This window comes from Lepus europaeus, unplaced genomic scaffold, assembly GCF_033115175.1.
Source record: "Lepus europaeus isolate LE1 unplaced genomic scaffold, mLepTim1.pri SCAFFOLD_159, whole genome shotgun sequence".
In the NCBI taxonomy this organism is placed as follows: domain Eukaryota; kingdom Metazoa; phylum Chordata; class Mammalia; order Lagomorpha; family Leporidae; genus Lepus; species Lepus europaeus.
The window spans coordinates 1-14,683 of record NW_026909061.1 but is presented as its reverse complement, the minus strand read 5'-3'; positions in this window follow the sequence as shown (position 1 = coordinate 14,683).

Sequence of the window (14,683 nt, the reverse complement as noted above, 5' to 3'; positions counted from 1 at the left end):
ATCCCAGATATTGCTACAGCCTCTGTGTTTGTGTTTTCCGGACACTATCAACGGACTTTATAGTTTTGAATGTTTTTTATCAGGGAACATTTAATTTTGTGCTTGGAAACACTAATTGGTTCCACATGGAGACATCAGCTCTACACATTCGTATTTTCTAGGGAGAAAGCTAGAGGAACTGCGGCAAACAAACATGATATTTCTGTTTGTATAGATGACATTTTATGCACTTGCCTAACGAAAAGACTTTGTTTTTCTCCAAAACCATTTTATCTGTGATTTTCTCGGTCCATTGCATATGAATTCCACACCTCATTGTCCGGATATGAGTGGATAAAACGGGAATTTTCCGGTTTTGTTTTGGCTAACTCAATCCCAGATATTGCTACAGCCTCTGGATTTGTGTTTTCCGGACACTATCAACGGACTTTATTGTTTTGGATGTTTTTTTTATCGGGGAACATTGTATTGTCAGCTTGGATACAGTAATTGGTTCCACATGGAGACACCAGCTCTACGCATTTGTATTTTCTAGGGAGAAAGCGAGAGCAACTGCTGCAAACAAACATGATATTTCTGTTTGTATCGATGACATTTTATGCACTTGCCTAACGAAAAGACTTCGCTTTTCTCCAAAACCATTTTTACTGTGATTTTCTCGGTCCATTGCATACGAATTCCACACCACCTTTTCCAGAAATGACTGGATAAAACCAGAAATATCCGGTTGTGTTTTGGCTAACTCAATCCAAAATATTGTGAAAGATTCTGTGTTTGTGTTTTCTGGATATTATCGATGGACTTTATTGCTTTCAATGTTTTTATCAGGGAACATTTAATTTTGTACCGTAGAAACACTAATTGGATCCACATGGGGACACCAGCTCTACATATTCATATTTTCTAAGGAGAAAGCTAGAGGAACTGTGGCCAAAAAAATGATATTTCTTTTAGTATCGATGATATTTTATGCACTTGCCTAACGAAAAGACTTTGCTTTTCTCCAAAACCATTTTATCTGTGATTTTCTCGGTCCATTCCATATGAATTCCACAGCAGTTTCCCGATATGACAGGATGAAACTGGAAATATCTGGGTTTGTTCTGGCTAACTCAATCCCAGATATTGCTACAGCCTCTGGGTTTATTCTTTCTGGATATTATAAATGGACTTTCTTGTTTTGGATGTTTTTTTATCGGGGAACATTGTATTCTCAGCTTCGATAAACAATTGGTTCCACATGGAGACACCAGCTCTGCACATTCGTATTTTCTAGGGAGAAAGCTAGAGGAACTGCGGCAAACAAACATGCTATTTCTGTTTGTAATGATGATATTTTATGCACTTGCCTAATGAAAGACTTTGCTTTTCTCCAAAACCATTTTTACTGTGATTTTCTCGGTCCATTGCATACGAATTCCACACCTCTTTGTCCGCATATGAGTGGATAAAACCGGAAATATCCGGTTGTGTTTTGGCTAACTCAATCCAAAATATTGCTACAGACTCTGGGTTGGTTTTCTCGGGATTTATCAACAGACTTTATTGTTTTGAATGTTTTTATCGGGGAACATTTAATTTTGTACCTTAGAAACACTAATTGGATCCACAAGGGGCCACCAGCTCTACATATTCATATTTTCTAAGGAGAAAGCTAGAGGAACTGTGGCCAAAAAAATGATATTTCTTTTAGTATCGATGACATTTTATGCACTTGCCTAATGAAAAGACTTTGCTTTTCTCCAAAACCATTTTATCTGTGATTTTCTCGGTCCATTGGATATGAATTCCACACCAGTTTTCCGGATATGACAGGATGAAACTGGAAATATCTGGGTTTGTTCTGGCTAACTCAATCCCAGATATTGCTACAGCCTCTGGGTTTGTTCTTTCTGGATATTATAAATGGACATTCTTGTTTTGGATGTTTTTTTATCGGGGAACATTGTATTTTCAGCTTCGATAAACAATTGGTTCCACATGGAGACACCAGCTCTGCACATTCGTATTTTCTAGGGAGAAAGCTAGAGGAACTGCGGCAAACAAACATGCTATTTCTGTTTGTAACGATGATATTTTATGCACTTGCCTAATGAAAGACTTTGCTTTTCTCCAAAACCATTTTTACTGTGATTTTCTCGGTCCATTGCATACAAATTCCACACCTCTTTGTCCGCATATGAGTGGATAAAACCGGAAATATCCGGTTGTGTTTTGGCTAACTCAATCCAAAATATTGCTACAGACTCTGGGTTGGTTTTCTCGGGATTTATTAACAGACTTTATTGTTTTGAATGTTTTTATCGGGGAACATTTAATTTTGTACCATAGAAACACTAATTGGATCCACAAGAGGCCACCAGCTCTACATATTCATATTTTCTAAGGAGAAAGCTAGAGGAACTGTGGCCAAAAAAATGATATTTCTTTTAGTATCGATGACATTTTATGCACTTGCCTAACGAAAAGACTTTGCTTTTCTCCAAAACCATTTTATCTGTGATTTTCTCGGTCCATTGCATACGAATTCCCCACCAGTTTTCCGGATATGACAGGATGAAACTGGAAATATCTGGGTTTGTTCTGGCTAACTCAATCCCAGATATTGCTACAGCCTCTGTGTTTGTGTTTTCCGGACACTATCAACGGACTTTATTGTTTTGAATGTTTTTTATCGGGGAACATTTAATTTTGTGCTTGGAATCACTAATTGGTTCCACATGGAGACACCAGCTCTACACATTCGTATTTTCTAGGGAGAAAGCTAGAGGAACTGCGGCAAACAAGCATGATATTTCTGTTTGTATAGATGACATTTTATGCACTTGCCTAACGAAAAGACTTTGCTCTTCTCCAAAACCATTTTTACTGTGATTTTCTCGGTCCATTGCATTCGAATTCCACACCTCTTTGTCCGGATATGAGTGGATAAAACCGGAAATATCCGGTTTTGTTTTGGCTAACTCAATCCCAGATATTGCTACAGACTCTGGGTTGGTTTTTTCGGGATATTATCAACAGACTTTATGGTTTTGAAAGTCTTTTATCGGGGAACATTTTATTTTGAGCTTGGATACAGTAATTGGTTCCACATGGAGACACCAGCTCTAGACATTCGTATTTTCTATGCAGAAAGCCAGTGGAACTGCTGCAAACATACATCATATTTCTGTTTGTGTAGATGACATTTTATGCACTTGCCTAACGAAAAGACATTGCTTTTCTCCAAAACCATTTTTGCTCTGATTTTCTCGGTCCATTGCATACGAATTCCACACCACCTTTACCAGAAATGACTGGATAAAACCAGAAATATCCGGTTGTGTTTTGGTTAACTCAATCCAAAATATTGTGAAAGCTTCTCTGTTTGTGTTTTCTGGATATTATCGATGGACTTTATTGTTTTGAATGTTTTTATCAGGGAACATTTAATTTTGTACCGTAGAAACACTAATTGGATCCACATGGGGACACCAGCTCTACATATTCATATTTTCTAAGGAGAAAGCTAGAGGAACTGTGGCCAAAAAAATGATATTTCTTTTAGTATCGATGACATTTTATGCACTTGCCTAACGAAAAGACTTTGCTTTTCTCCAAAACCATTTTATCTGTGATTTTCTCGGTCCATTGCATATGAATTCCACACCAGTTTTCTGGATATGACTGGATGAAACTGGAAATATCTGGGTATGTTCTGGCTAACTCAATCCCAGATATTGCTACAGCCTCTGTGTTTGTGTTTTCCGGACACTATCAACGGACTTTATTGTTTTGAATGTTTTTTATCAGGGAACATTTAATTTTGTGCTTGGAAACACTAATTGGTTCCACATGGAGACACCAGCTCTACACATTCATATTTTCTAGCGAGAAAGCTAGAGGAACTGTGGCCAAAAAATGATATTACTTTTAGTATCGATGACATTTTATGCACTTGCCTAACGAAAAGACTTTGCTTTTCTCCAAAACCATTTTTACTGTGATTTTCTCGGTCCATTGCATACGAATTCCACACCTCTTTGTCCGGATATGAGTGGCTAAAACCGGAAATATCCTGTTTGGTTTTGGCTAACTCAATCCCAGATATTCCTGCAGACTCTGGGTTGGTTTTTTCGGGATATTATCAACAGACTTTATGGTTTTGAAAGTCTTTTATCGGGGAACATTTTATTTTGAGCTTGGATACAGTAATTGGTTCCACATGGAGACACCAGCTCTACCCATTCGTATTTTCTAGGGAGAAAGCTAGAGGAACTGCGGCAAACAAACATGATATTTCTGTTTGTATAGATGACATTTTATGCACTTGCCTAACGAAAAGACTTTGCTTCTCTCCAAAACCATTTTTACTGTGATTTTCTCGGTCCATTGCATATGAATTCCACAACTCTTTGTCCGATATGAGTGGATAAAACCGGAAATATCCGGTTGTGTTTTGGCTAACTCAATCCCAGATATTGCTACAGACTCTGGGTTGGTTTTTTCTGGATATTATCGATGGACTTTATTGTTTTCAATGTTTTTATCAGGGAACATTTAATTTTGTACCACAGAAACACTAATTGCATCCACATGGGGACACCAGCTCTACATATTCATATTTTCTAAGGAGAAAGTTAGAGGGACTGTGGCCAAAAAAATGATATTTCTTTTAGTATCGATGACATTTTATACACTTGCCTAACGAAAAGACTTTGCTTTTCTCCAAAACCATTTTATCTGTGATTTTCTCGGTCCATTGCATATGAATTCCACAGCAGTTTTCCGGATATGACAGGATGAAACTGGAAATATCTGGGTTTGTTCTGGCTAACTCAATCCCAGATATTGCTACAGCCTCTGTGTTTGTGTTTTCCGGACACTATCAACGGACTTTATTGTTTTGAATGTTTTTTATCGGGGAACATTTAATTTTGTGCTTGGAATCACTAATTGGTTCCACATGGAGACACCAGCTCTACACATTCGTATTTTCTAGGGAGAAAGCCAGAGGAACTGCTGCAAACAAACATGATATTTCTGTTTGTGTAGATGACATTTTATGCACTTGCCTAACGAAAAGACTTTGCTTTTCTCCAAAAGCATTTTTACTGTGATTTTCTCGGTCCATTGCATTCGAATTCCACACCTCTTTGTCCGGATATGAGTGGATAAAACCGGAAATATCCGGTTTTGTTTTGGCTAACTCAATCCCAGATATTGCTACAGACTCTGGGTTGGTTTTTTCGGGATATTATCAACAGACTTTATGGTTTTGAAAGTCTTTTATCGGGGAACATTTTATTTTGAGCTTGGATACAGTAATTGGTTCCACATGGAGACACCAGCTCTACACATTCGTATTTTCTAGGCAGAAAGCCAGTGGAACAGCTGGAAGCATACTTGATATTTCTGTTTGTGTAGATGACATTTTATGCACTTGCCTAACGAAAAGACTTTGATTTTCGCCAAAACATTTTTGCTCTGATTTTCTCGGTCCATTGCATACGAATTCCACACCACCTTTTCCAGAAATGACTGGATAAAACCAGAAACATCCGGTTGTGTTTTGGCTAACTCAATCCAAAATATTGTTAAAGCTTCTGTGTTTGTGTTTTCAGGATATTATCGATGGACTTTATTGTTTTGAATGTTTTTATCAGGGAACATTTAATTTTGTACCGTAGAAACACTAGTTGGATCCACATGGGGACACCAGCTCTACATATTCATATTTTCTAAGGAGAAAGCTAGAGGAACTGTGGCCAAAAAAATGATATTTCTTTTAGTATCGATGACATTTTATGCACTTGCCTAACGAAAAGACTTTGCTTTTCTCCAAAACCATTTTATCTGTGATTTTCTCGGTCCATTCCATATGAATTCCACACCAGTTTTCCGGATATGACTGGATGAAACTGGAAATATCTGGGTATGTTCTGGCTAACTCAATCCCAGATATTGCTACAGCCTCTGTGTTTGTGTTTTCCGGACACTATCAATGGACTTTATTGTTTTGAATGTTTTTTATCAGGGAACATTTAATTTTGTGCCTGGAAACACTAATTGGTTCCACATGGAGACACCAGCTCTACACATTCGTATTTTCTAGGGAGAAAGCCAGAGGAACTGCTGCAAACAAACATGATATTTCTGTTTGTATAGATGACATTTTATGCACTTGCCTAACGAAAAGACTTTGCTTTTCTCCAAAAGCATTTTTACTGTGATTTTCTCGGTCCATTGCATACGAATTCCACACCTCTTTGTCCGGATATGAGTGGATAAAACCGGAAATATCCGGTTTTGTTTTGGCTAACTCAATCCCAGATATTGCTACAGACTCTGGGTTGGTTTTTTCGGGATATTATCAACAGACTTTATGGTTTTGAAAGTCTTTTATCGGGGAACATTTTATTTTGAGCTTGGATACAGTAATTGGTTCCACATGGAGACACCAGCTCTACGCATTCGTATTTTCTAGGGAGAAAGCTAGAGGAACTGCGACAAACAAACGTGATATTTCTGTTTGTATAGATGACATTTTATGCACTTGCCTAACGAAAAGACTTTGCTTTTCTCCAAAACCATTTTTACTGTGATTTTCTCGGTCCATTGCATATGAATTCCACAACTCTTTGTCCGATATGAGTGGATAAAACCGGAAATATCCGGTTGTGTTTTGGCTAACTCAATCCCAGATATTGCTACAGACTCTGGGTTGGTTTTTTCTGGATATTATCGATGGACTTTATTGTTTTCAATGTTTTTATCAGGGAACATTTAATTTTGTACCATAGAAACACTAATTGGATCCACATGGGGACACCAGCTCTACATATTCATATTTTCTAAGGAGAAAGTTAGAGGGACTGTGGCCAAATAATGATATTTCTTTTAGTATCGATGACATTTTATGCACTTGCCTAACGAAAAGACTTTGCTTTTCTCCAAAACCATTTTATCTGTGATTTTCTCAGTCCATTGCATATGAATTCCACAGCAGTTTTCCGGATATGACAGGATGAAACTGGAAATATCTGGGTTTGTTCTGGCTAACTCAATCCCAGATATTGCTACAGCCTCTGTGTTTGTGTTTTCCGGACACTATCAACGGACTTTATTGTTTTGAATGTTTTTTATCGGGGAACATTTAATTTTGTGCTTGGAATCACTAATTGGTTCCACATGGAGACACCAGCTCTACACATTCGTATTTTCTAGGGAGAAAGCTAGAGGAACTGCTGCAAACAAGCATGATATTTCTGTTTGTGTAGATGACATTTTATGCACTTGCCTAACGAAAAGACTTTGCTTTTCTCCAAAACCATTTTTACTGTGATTTTCTCGGTCCATTGCATACGAATTCCACACCTCTTTGTCCGGATATGAGTGGCTAAAACCGGAAATATCCGGTTTTGTTTTGGCTAACTCAATCCCAGATATTGCTACAGACTCTGGGTTGGTTTTTTCGGGATATTATCAACAGACTTTATGGTTTTGAAAGTCTTTTATCGGGGAACATTTTATTTTGAGCTTGGATACAGTAATTGGTTCCACATGGAGACACCAGCTCTACACATTCGTATTTTCTAGGGAGAAAGCCAGTGGAACAGCTGGAAACATACATGATATTTCTGTTTGTGTAGATGACATTTTATGCACTTGCCTAACGAAAAGACTTTGCTTTTCGCCAAACCATTTTTGCTCTGATTTTCTCGGTCCATTGCATATGAATTCCACACCACCTTTTCCAGAAATGACTGGATAAAACCAGAAACATCCGGTTGTGTTTTGGCTAACTCAATCCAAAATATTGTGAAAGCTTCTGTGTTTGTGTTTTCTGGATATTATCGATGGACTTTATTGTTTTGAATGTTTTTATCAGGGAACATTTAATTTTGTACCTTAGAAACACTAATTGGATCCACATGGGGACACCAGCTCTACATATTCATATTTTCTAAGGAGAAAGCTAGAGGAACTGTGGCCAAAAAAATGATACTTCTTTTAGTATCGATGACATTTTATGCACTTGCCTAACGAAAAGACTTTGCTTTTCTACAAAACCATTTTATCTGTGATTTTCTCGGTCCATTCCATATGAATTCCACAGCAGTTTCCGGATATGACAGGATGAAACTGGAAATATCTGGGTATGTTCTGGCTAACTCAATCCCAGATATGGCTACAGCCTCTGTGTTTGTGTTTTCCGGACTCTATCAATGGACTTTATTGTTTTGAATGTTTTTTTATCAGGGAACATTTAATTTTGTGCTTGGAAACACTAATTGGTTCCACATGGAGACACCAGCTCTACACATTCGTATTTTCTAGGGAGAAAGCTAGAGGAACTGCGGCAAACAAACATGATATTTCTGTTTGTATAGATGACATTTTATGCACTTGCCTAACGAAAAGACTTTGCTCTTCTCCAAAACCATTTTTACTGTGATTTTCTCGGTCCATTGCATACGAATTCCACACCTCTTTGTCCGGATATGAGTGGATAAAACCGGAAATATCCGGTTTTGTTTTGGCTAACTCAATCCCAGATATTGATATAGACTCTGGGTTGGTTTCTTCGGGATATTATCAACAGACTTTATGGTTTTGAAAGTCTATTATCGGGGAACATTTTATTTTGAGCTTGGATACAGTAATTGGTTCCACATGGAGACACCAGCTCTACACATTCGTATTTTCTAGGGAGAAAGCCAGTGGAACAGCTGGAAACATACATGATATTTCTGTTTGTGTAGATGACATTTTATGCACTTGCCTAACGAAAAGACTTTGCTTTTCGCCAAACCATTTTTGCTCTGATTTTCTCGGTCCATTGCATATGAATTCCACACCACCTTTTCCAGAAATGACTGGATAAAACCAGAAACATCCGGTTGTGTTTTGGCTAACTCAATCCAAAATATTGTGAAAGCTTCTGTGTTTGTGTTTTCTGGATATTATCGATGGACTTTATTGTTTTGAATGTTTTTATCAGGGAACATTTAATTTTGCACCTTAGAAACACTAATTGGATCCACATGGGGACACCAGCTCTACATATTCATATTTTCTAAGGAGAAAGCTAGAGGAACTGTGGCCAAAAAAATGATACTTCTTTTAGTATCGATGACATTTTATGCACTTGCCTAACGAAAAGACTTTGCTTTTCTACAAAACCATTTTATCTGTGATTTTCTCGGTCCATTCCATATGAATTCCACAGCAGTTTCCGGATATGACAGGATGAAACTGGAAATATCTGGGTATGTTCTGGCTAACTCAATCCCAGATATGGCTACAGCCTCTGTGTTTGTGTTTTCCGGACTCTATCAATGGACTTTATTGTTTTGAATGTTTTTTTATCAGGGAACATTTAATTTTGTGCTTGGAAACACTAATTGGTTCCACATGGAGACACCAGCTCTACACATTCGTATTTTCTAGGGAGAAAGCCAGAGGAACTGCGGCAAACAAACATGATATTTCTGTTTGTATAGATGACATTTTATGCACTTGCCTAACGAAAAGACTTTGCTCTTCTCCAAAACCATTTTTACTGTGATTTTCTCGGTCCATTGCATACGAATTCCACACCTCTTTGTCCGGATATGAGTGGATAAAACCGGAAATATCCGGTTTTGTTTTGGCTAACTCAATCCCAGATATTGATATAGACTCTGGGTTGGTTTCTTCGGGATATTATCAACAGACTTTATGGTTTTGAAAGTCTATTATCGGGGAACATTTTATTTTGAGCTTGGATACAGTAATTGGTTCCACATGGAGACACCAGCTCTACGCATTCGTATTTTCTAGGGAGAAAGCTAGAGGAACTGTGGCAAACAAACATGATATTTCTGTTTGTATAGATGACATTTTATGCACTTGCCTAACGAAAAGACTTTGCTTTTCTCCAAAACCATTTTTACTGTGATTTTCTCGGTCCATTGCATATGAATTCCACAACTCTTTGTCCGATACGAGTGGATAAAACCGGAAATATCCGGTTGTGTTTTGGCTAACTCAATCCCAGATATTGCTACAGCCTCTGGGTTGGTTTTTTCTGGATATTATCGATGGACTTTATTGTTTTGAATGTTTTTATCAGGGAACATTTAATTTTGTACCATAGAAACACTAATTGGATTCACATGGGGACACCAGCTCTACATATTCATATTTTCTAAGGAGAAAGTTAGAGGGACTGTGGCCAAAAAAATGATATTTCTTTTAGTATCAATGACATTTTATGCACTTGCCTAACGAAAAGACTTTGCTTTTCTCCAAAACCATTTTATCTGTGATTTTCTCGGTCCATTGCATACGAATTCCACACCAATTTTCCAGATATGGCAGGATGAAACTGGAAATATCTGGGTTTGTTCTGGCTAACTCAATCCCAGATATTGCTACAGCCTCTGGGTTGGTTTTTTCTGGATATTATCGATGGACTTTATTGTTTTGAATGTTTAATCAGGGAACATTTAATTTTGTACCATAGAAACACTAATTGGATTCACATGGGGACACCAGCTCTACATATTCATATTTTCTAAGGAGAAAGTTAGAGGGACTGTGGCCAAAAAAATGATATTTCTTTTAGTATCGATGACATTTTATGCACTTGCCTAACGAAAAGACTTTGCTTTTCTCCAAAACCATTTTATCTGTGATTTTCTCGGTCCATTGGATATGAATTCCACACCAGTTTTCCGATTATGACAGGATGAAACTGGAAATATCTGGGTTTGTTCTGGCTAACTCAATCCCAGATATTGCTACAGCCTCTGTGTTTGTGTTTTCCAGACACTATCAACGGACTTTATTGTTTTGAATGTTTTTTATCGGGGAACATTTAATTTTGTGCTTGGAATCACTAATTGGTTCCACATGGAGACACCAGCTCTACACATTCGTATTTTCTAGGGAGAAAGCCAGAGGAACTGCTGCAAACAAACATGATATTTCTGTTTGTATAGATGACATTTTATGCACTTGCCTAACGAAAAGACTTTGCTTTTCTCTAAAACCATTTTTAATGTGATTTTCTCGGTCCATTGCATACGAATTCCACACCTCTTTGTCCGGATATGAGTGGATAAAACCGGAAATATCCGGTTTTGTTTTGGCTAACTCAATCCCAGATATTGCTACAGACTCTGGGTTGGTTTTTTCGGGATATTATCAACAGACTTTATGGTTTTGAAAGTCTTTTATCGGGGAACATTTTATTTTGAGCTTGGATACAGTAATTGGTTCCACATGGAGACACCAGCTCTACGCATTCGTATTTTCTAGGGAGAAAGCTAGAGGAACTGCGGCAAACAAACATGATATTTCTGTTTGTATAGATGACATTTTATGCACTTGCCTAACGAAAAGACTTTGCTTCTCTCCAAAACCATTTTTACTGTGATTTTCTCGGTCCATTGCATATGAATTCCACAACTCTTTGTCCATATGAGTGGATAAAACCGGAAATATCCGGTTGTGTTTTGGCTAACTCAATTCCAGATATTGCTACAGACTCTGGGTTGGTTTTTTCTGGATATTATCGATGGACTTTATTGTTTTGAATGTTTTTATCAGGGAATATTTAATTTTGTACCGTAGAAACACTAATTGGATCCACATTGGGACACCAGCTCTACATATTCATATTTTCTAAGGAGAAAGCTAGAGGAACTGTGGCCAAAAAAATGATATTTCTTTTAGTATCGATGACATTTTATGCACTTGCCTAACGAAAAGACTTTGCTTTTCTCCAAAACCATTTTATCTGTGATTTTCTCGGTCCATTCCATATGAATTCCACAGCAGTTTTCCGGATATGACAGGATGAAACTGGAAATATCTGGGTTTGTTCTGGCTAACTCAATCCCAGATATTGCTACAGCCTCTGTGTTTGTGTTTTCCGGACACTATCAACGGACTTTATTGTTTTGAATGTTTTTTATCGGGGAACATTTAATTTTGTGCTTGGAATCACTAATTGGTTCCACATGGAGACACCAGCTCTACACATTCGTATTTTCTAGGGAGAAAGCTAGAGGAACTGCTGCAAACAAACATGATATTTCTGTTTGTGTAGATGACATTTTATGCACTTGCCTAACGAAAAGACTTTGCTTTTCTCCAAAACCATTTTTACTGTGATTTTCTCGGTCCATTGCATACGAATTCCACACCTCTTTGTCCGGATATGAGTGGATAAAACCGGAAATATCCGGTTTTGTTTTGGCTAACTCAATCCCAGATATTGCTACAGACTCTGGGTTGGTTTTTTCGGGATATTATCAACAGACTTTATGGTTTTGAAAGTCTTTTATCGGGGAACATTTTATTTTGAGCTTGGATACAGTAATTGGTTCCACATGGAGACACCAGCTCTACACATTCGTATTTTCTAGGGAGAAAGCCAGTGGAACAGCTGGAAACATACATGATATTTCTGTTTGTGTAGATGACATTTTATGCACTTGCCTAACGAAAAGACTTTGCTTCTCGCCAAACAATTTTTGCTCTGATTTTCTCGGTCCATTGCATACGAATTCCACACCACCTTTTCCAGAAATGACTGGATAAAACCAGAAACATCCGGTTGTGTTTTGGCTAACTCAATCCAAAATATTGTGAAAGCTTCTGTGTTTGTGTTTTCTGGATATTATCGATGGACTTTATTGTTTTGAATGTTTTTATCAGGGAATATTTAATTTTGTACCGTAGAAACACTAGTTGGATCCACATTGGGACACCAGCTCTACATATTCATATTTTCTAAGGAGAAAGCTAGAGGAACTGTGGCCAAAAAAATGATATTTCTTTTAGTATCGATGACATTTTATGCACTTGCCTAACGAAAAGACTTTGCTTTTCTCCAAAAGCATTTTTACTGTGATTTTCTCGGTCCATTGCATACGAATTCCACACCTCTTTGTCCGGATATGAGTGGATAAAACCGGAAATATCCGGTTTTGTTTTGGCTAACTCAATCCCAGATATTGCTACAGACTCTGGGTTGGTTTTTTCGGGATATTATCAACAGACTTTATGGTTTTGAAAGTCTTTTATCGGGGAACATTTTATTTTGAGCTTGGATACAGTAATTGGTTCCACATGGAGACACCAGCTCTACGCATTCGTATTTTCTAGGGAGAAAGCTAGAGGAACTGCGGCAAACAAACATGATATTTCTGTTTGTATAGATGACATTTTATGCACTTGCCTAACGAAAAGACTTTGCTTTTCTCCAAAACCATTTTTACTGTGATTTTCTCGGTCCATTGCATATGAATTCCACAACTCTTTGTCCGATATGAGTGGATAAAACCGGAAATATCCGGTTGTGTTTTGGCTAACTCAATCCCAGATATTGCTACAGACTCTGGGTTGGTTTTTTCTGGATATTATCGATGGACTTTATTGTTTTCAATGTTTTTATCAGGGAACATTTAATTTTGTACCATAGAAACACTAATTGGATCCACATGGGGACACCAGCTCTACATATTCATATTTTCTAAGGAGAAAGTTAGAGGGACTGTGGCCAAAAAAATGATATTTCTTTTAGTATCGATGACATTTTATGCACTTGCCTAACGAAAAGACTTTGCTTTTCTCCAAAACCATTTTATCTGTGATTTTCTCGGTCCATTGGATATGAATTCCACAGCAGTTTTCCGGATATGACAGGATGAAACTGGAAATATCTGGGTTTGTTCTGGCTAACTCAATCCCAGATATTGCTACAGCCTCTGTGTTTGTGTTTTCCGGACACTATCAACGGACTTTATTGTTTTGAATGTTTTTTATCGGGGAACATTTAATTTTGTGCTTGGAATCACTAATTGGTTCCACATGGAGACACCAGCTCTACACATTCGTATTTTCTAGGGAGAAAGCCAGAGGAACTGCTGCAAACAAACATGATATTTCTGTTTGTGTAGATGACGTTTTATGCACTTGCCTAACGAAAAGACTTTGCTTTTCTCCAAAACCATTTTTACTGTGATTTTCTCGGTCCATTGCATACGAATTCCACACCTCTTTGTCCGGATATGAGTGGATAAAACCGGAAATATCCGGTTTTGTTTTGGCTAACTCAATGCCAGATATTGCTACAGACTCTGGGTTGGTTTTTTCGGGATATTATCAACAGACTTTATGGTTTTGAAAGTCTTTTATCGGGGAACATTTTATTTTGAGCTTGGATACAGTAATTGGTTCCACATGGAGACACCAGCTCTACACATTCGTATTTTCTAGGGAGAAAGCCAGTGGAACAGCTGGAAACATACATGATATTTCTGTTTGTGTAGATGACATTTTATGCACTTGCCTAACGAAAAGACTTTGCTTTTCGCCAAACCATTTTTGCTCTGATTTTCTCGGTCCATTGCATATGAATTCCACACCACCTTTTCCAGAAATGACTGGATAAAACCAGAAACATCCGGTTGTGTTTTGGCTAACTCAATCCAAAATATTGTGAAAGCTTCTGTGTTTGTGTTTTCTGGATATTATCGATGGACTTTATTGTTTTGAATGTTTTTATCAGGGAACATTTAATTTTGTACCTTAGAAACACTAATTGGATCCACATGGGGACACCAGCTCTACATATTCATATTTTCTAAGGAGAAAGCTAGAGGAACTGTGGCCAAAAAAATGATACTTCTTTTAGTATCGATGACAT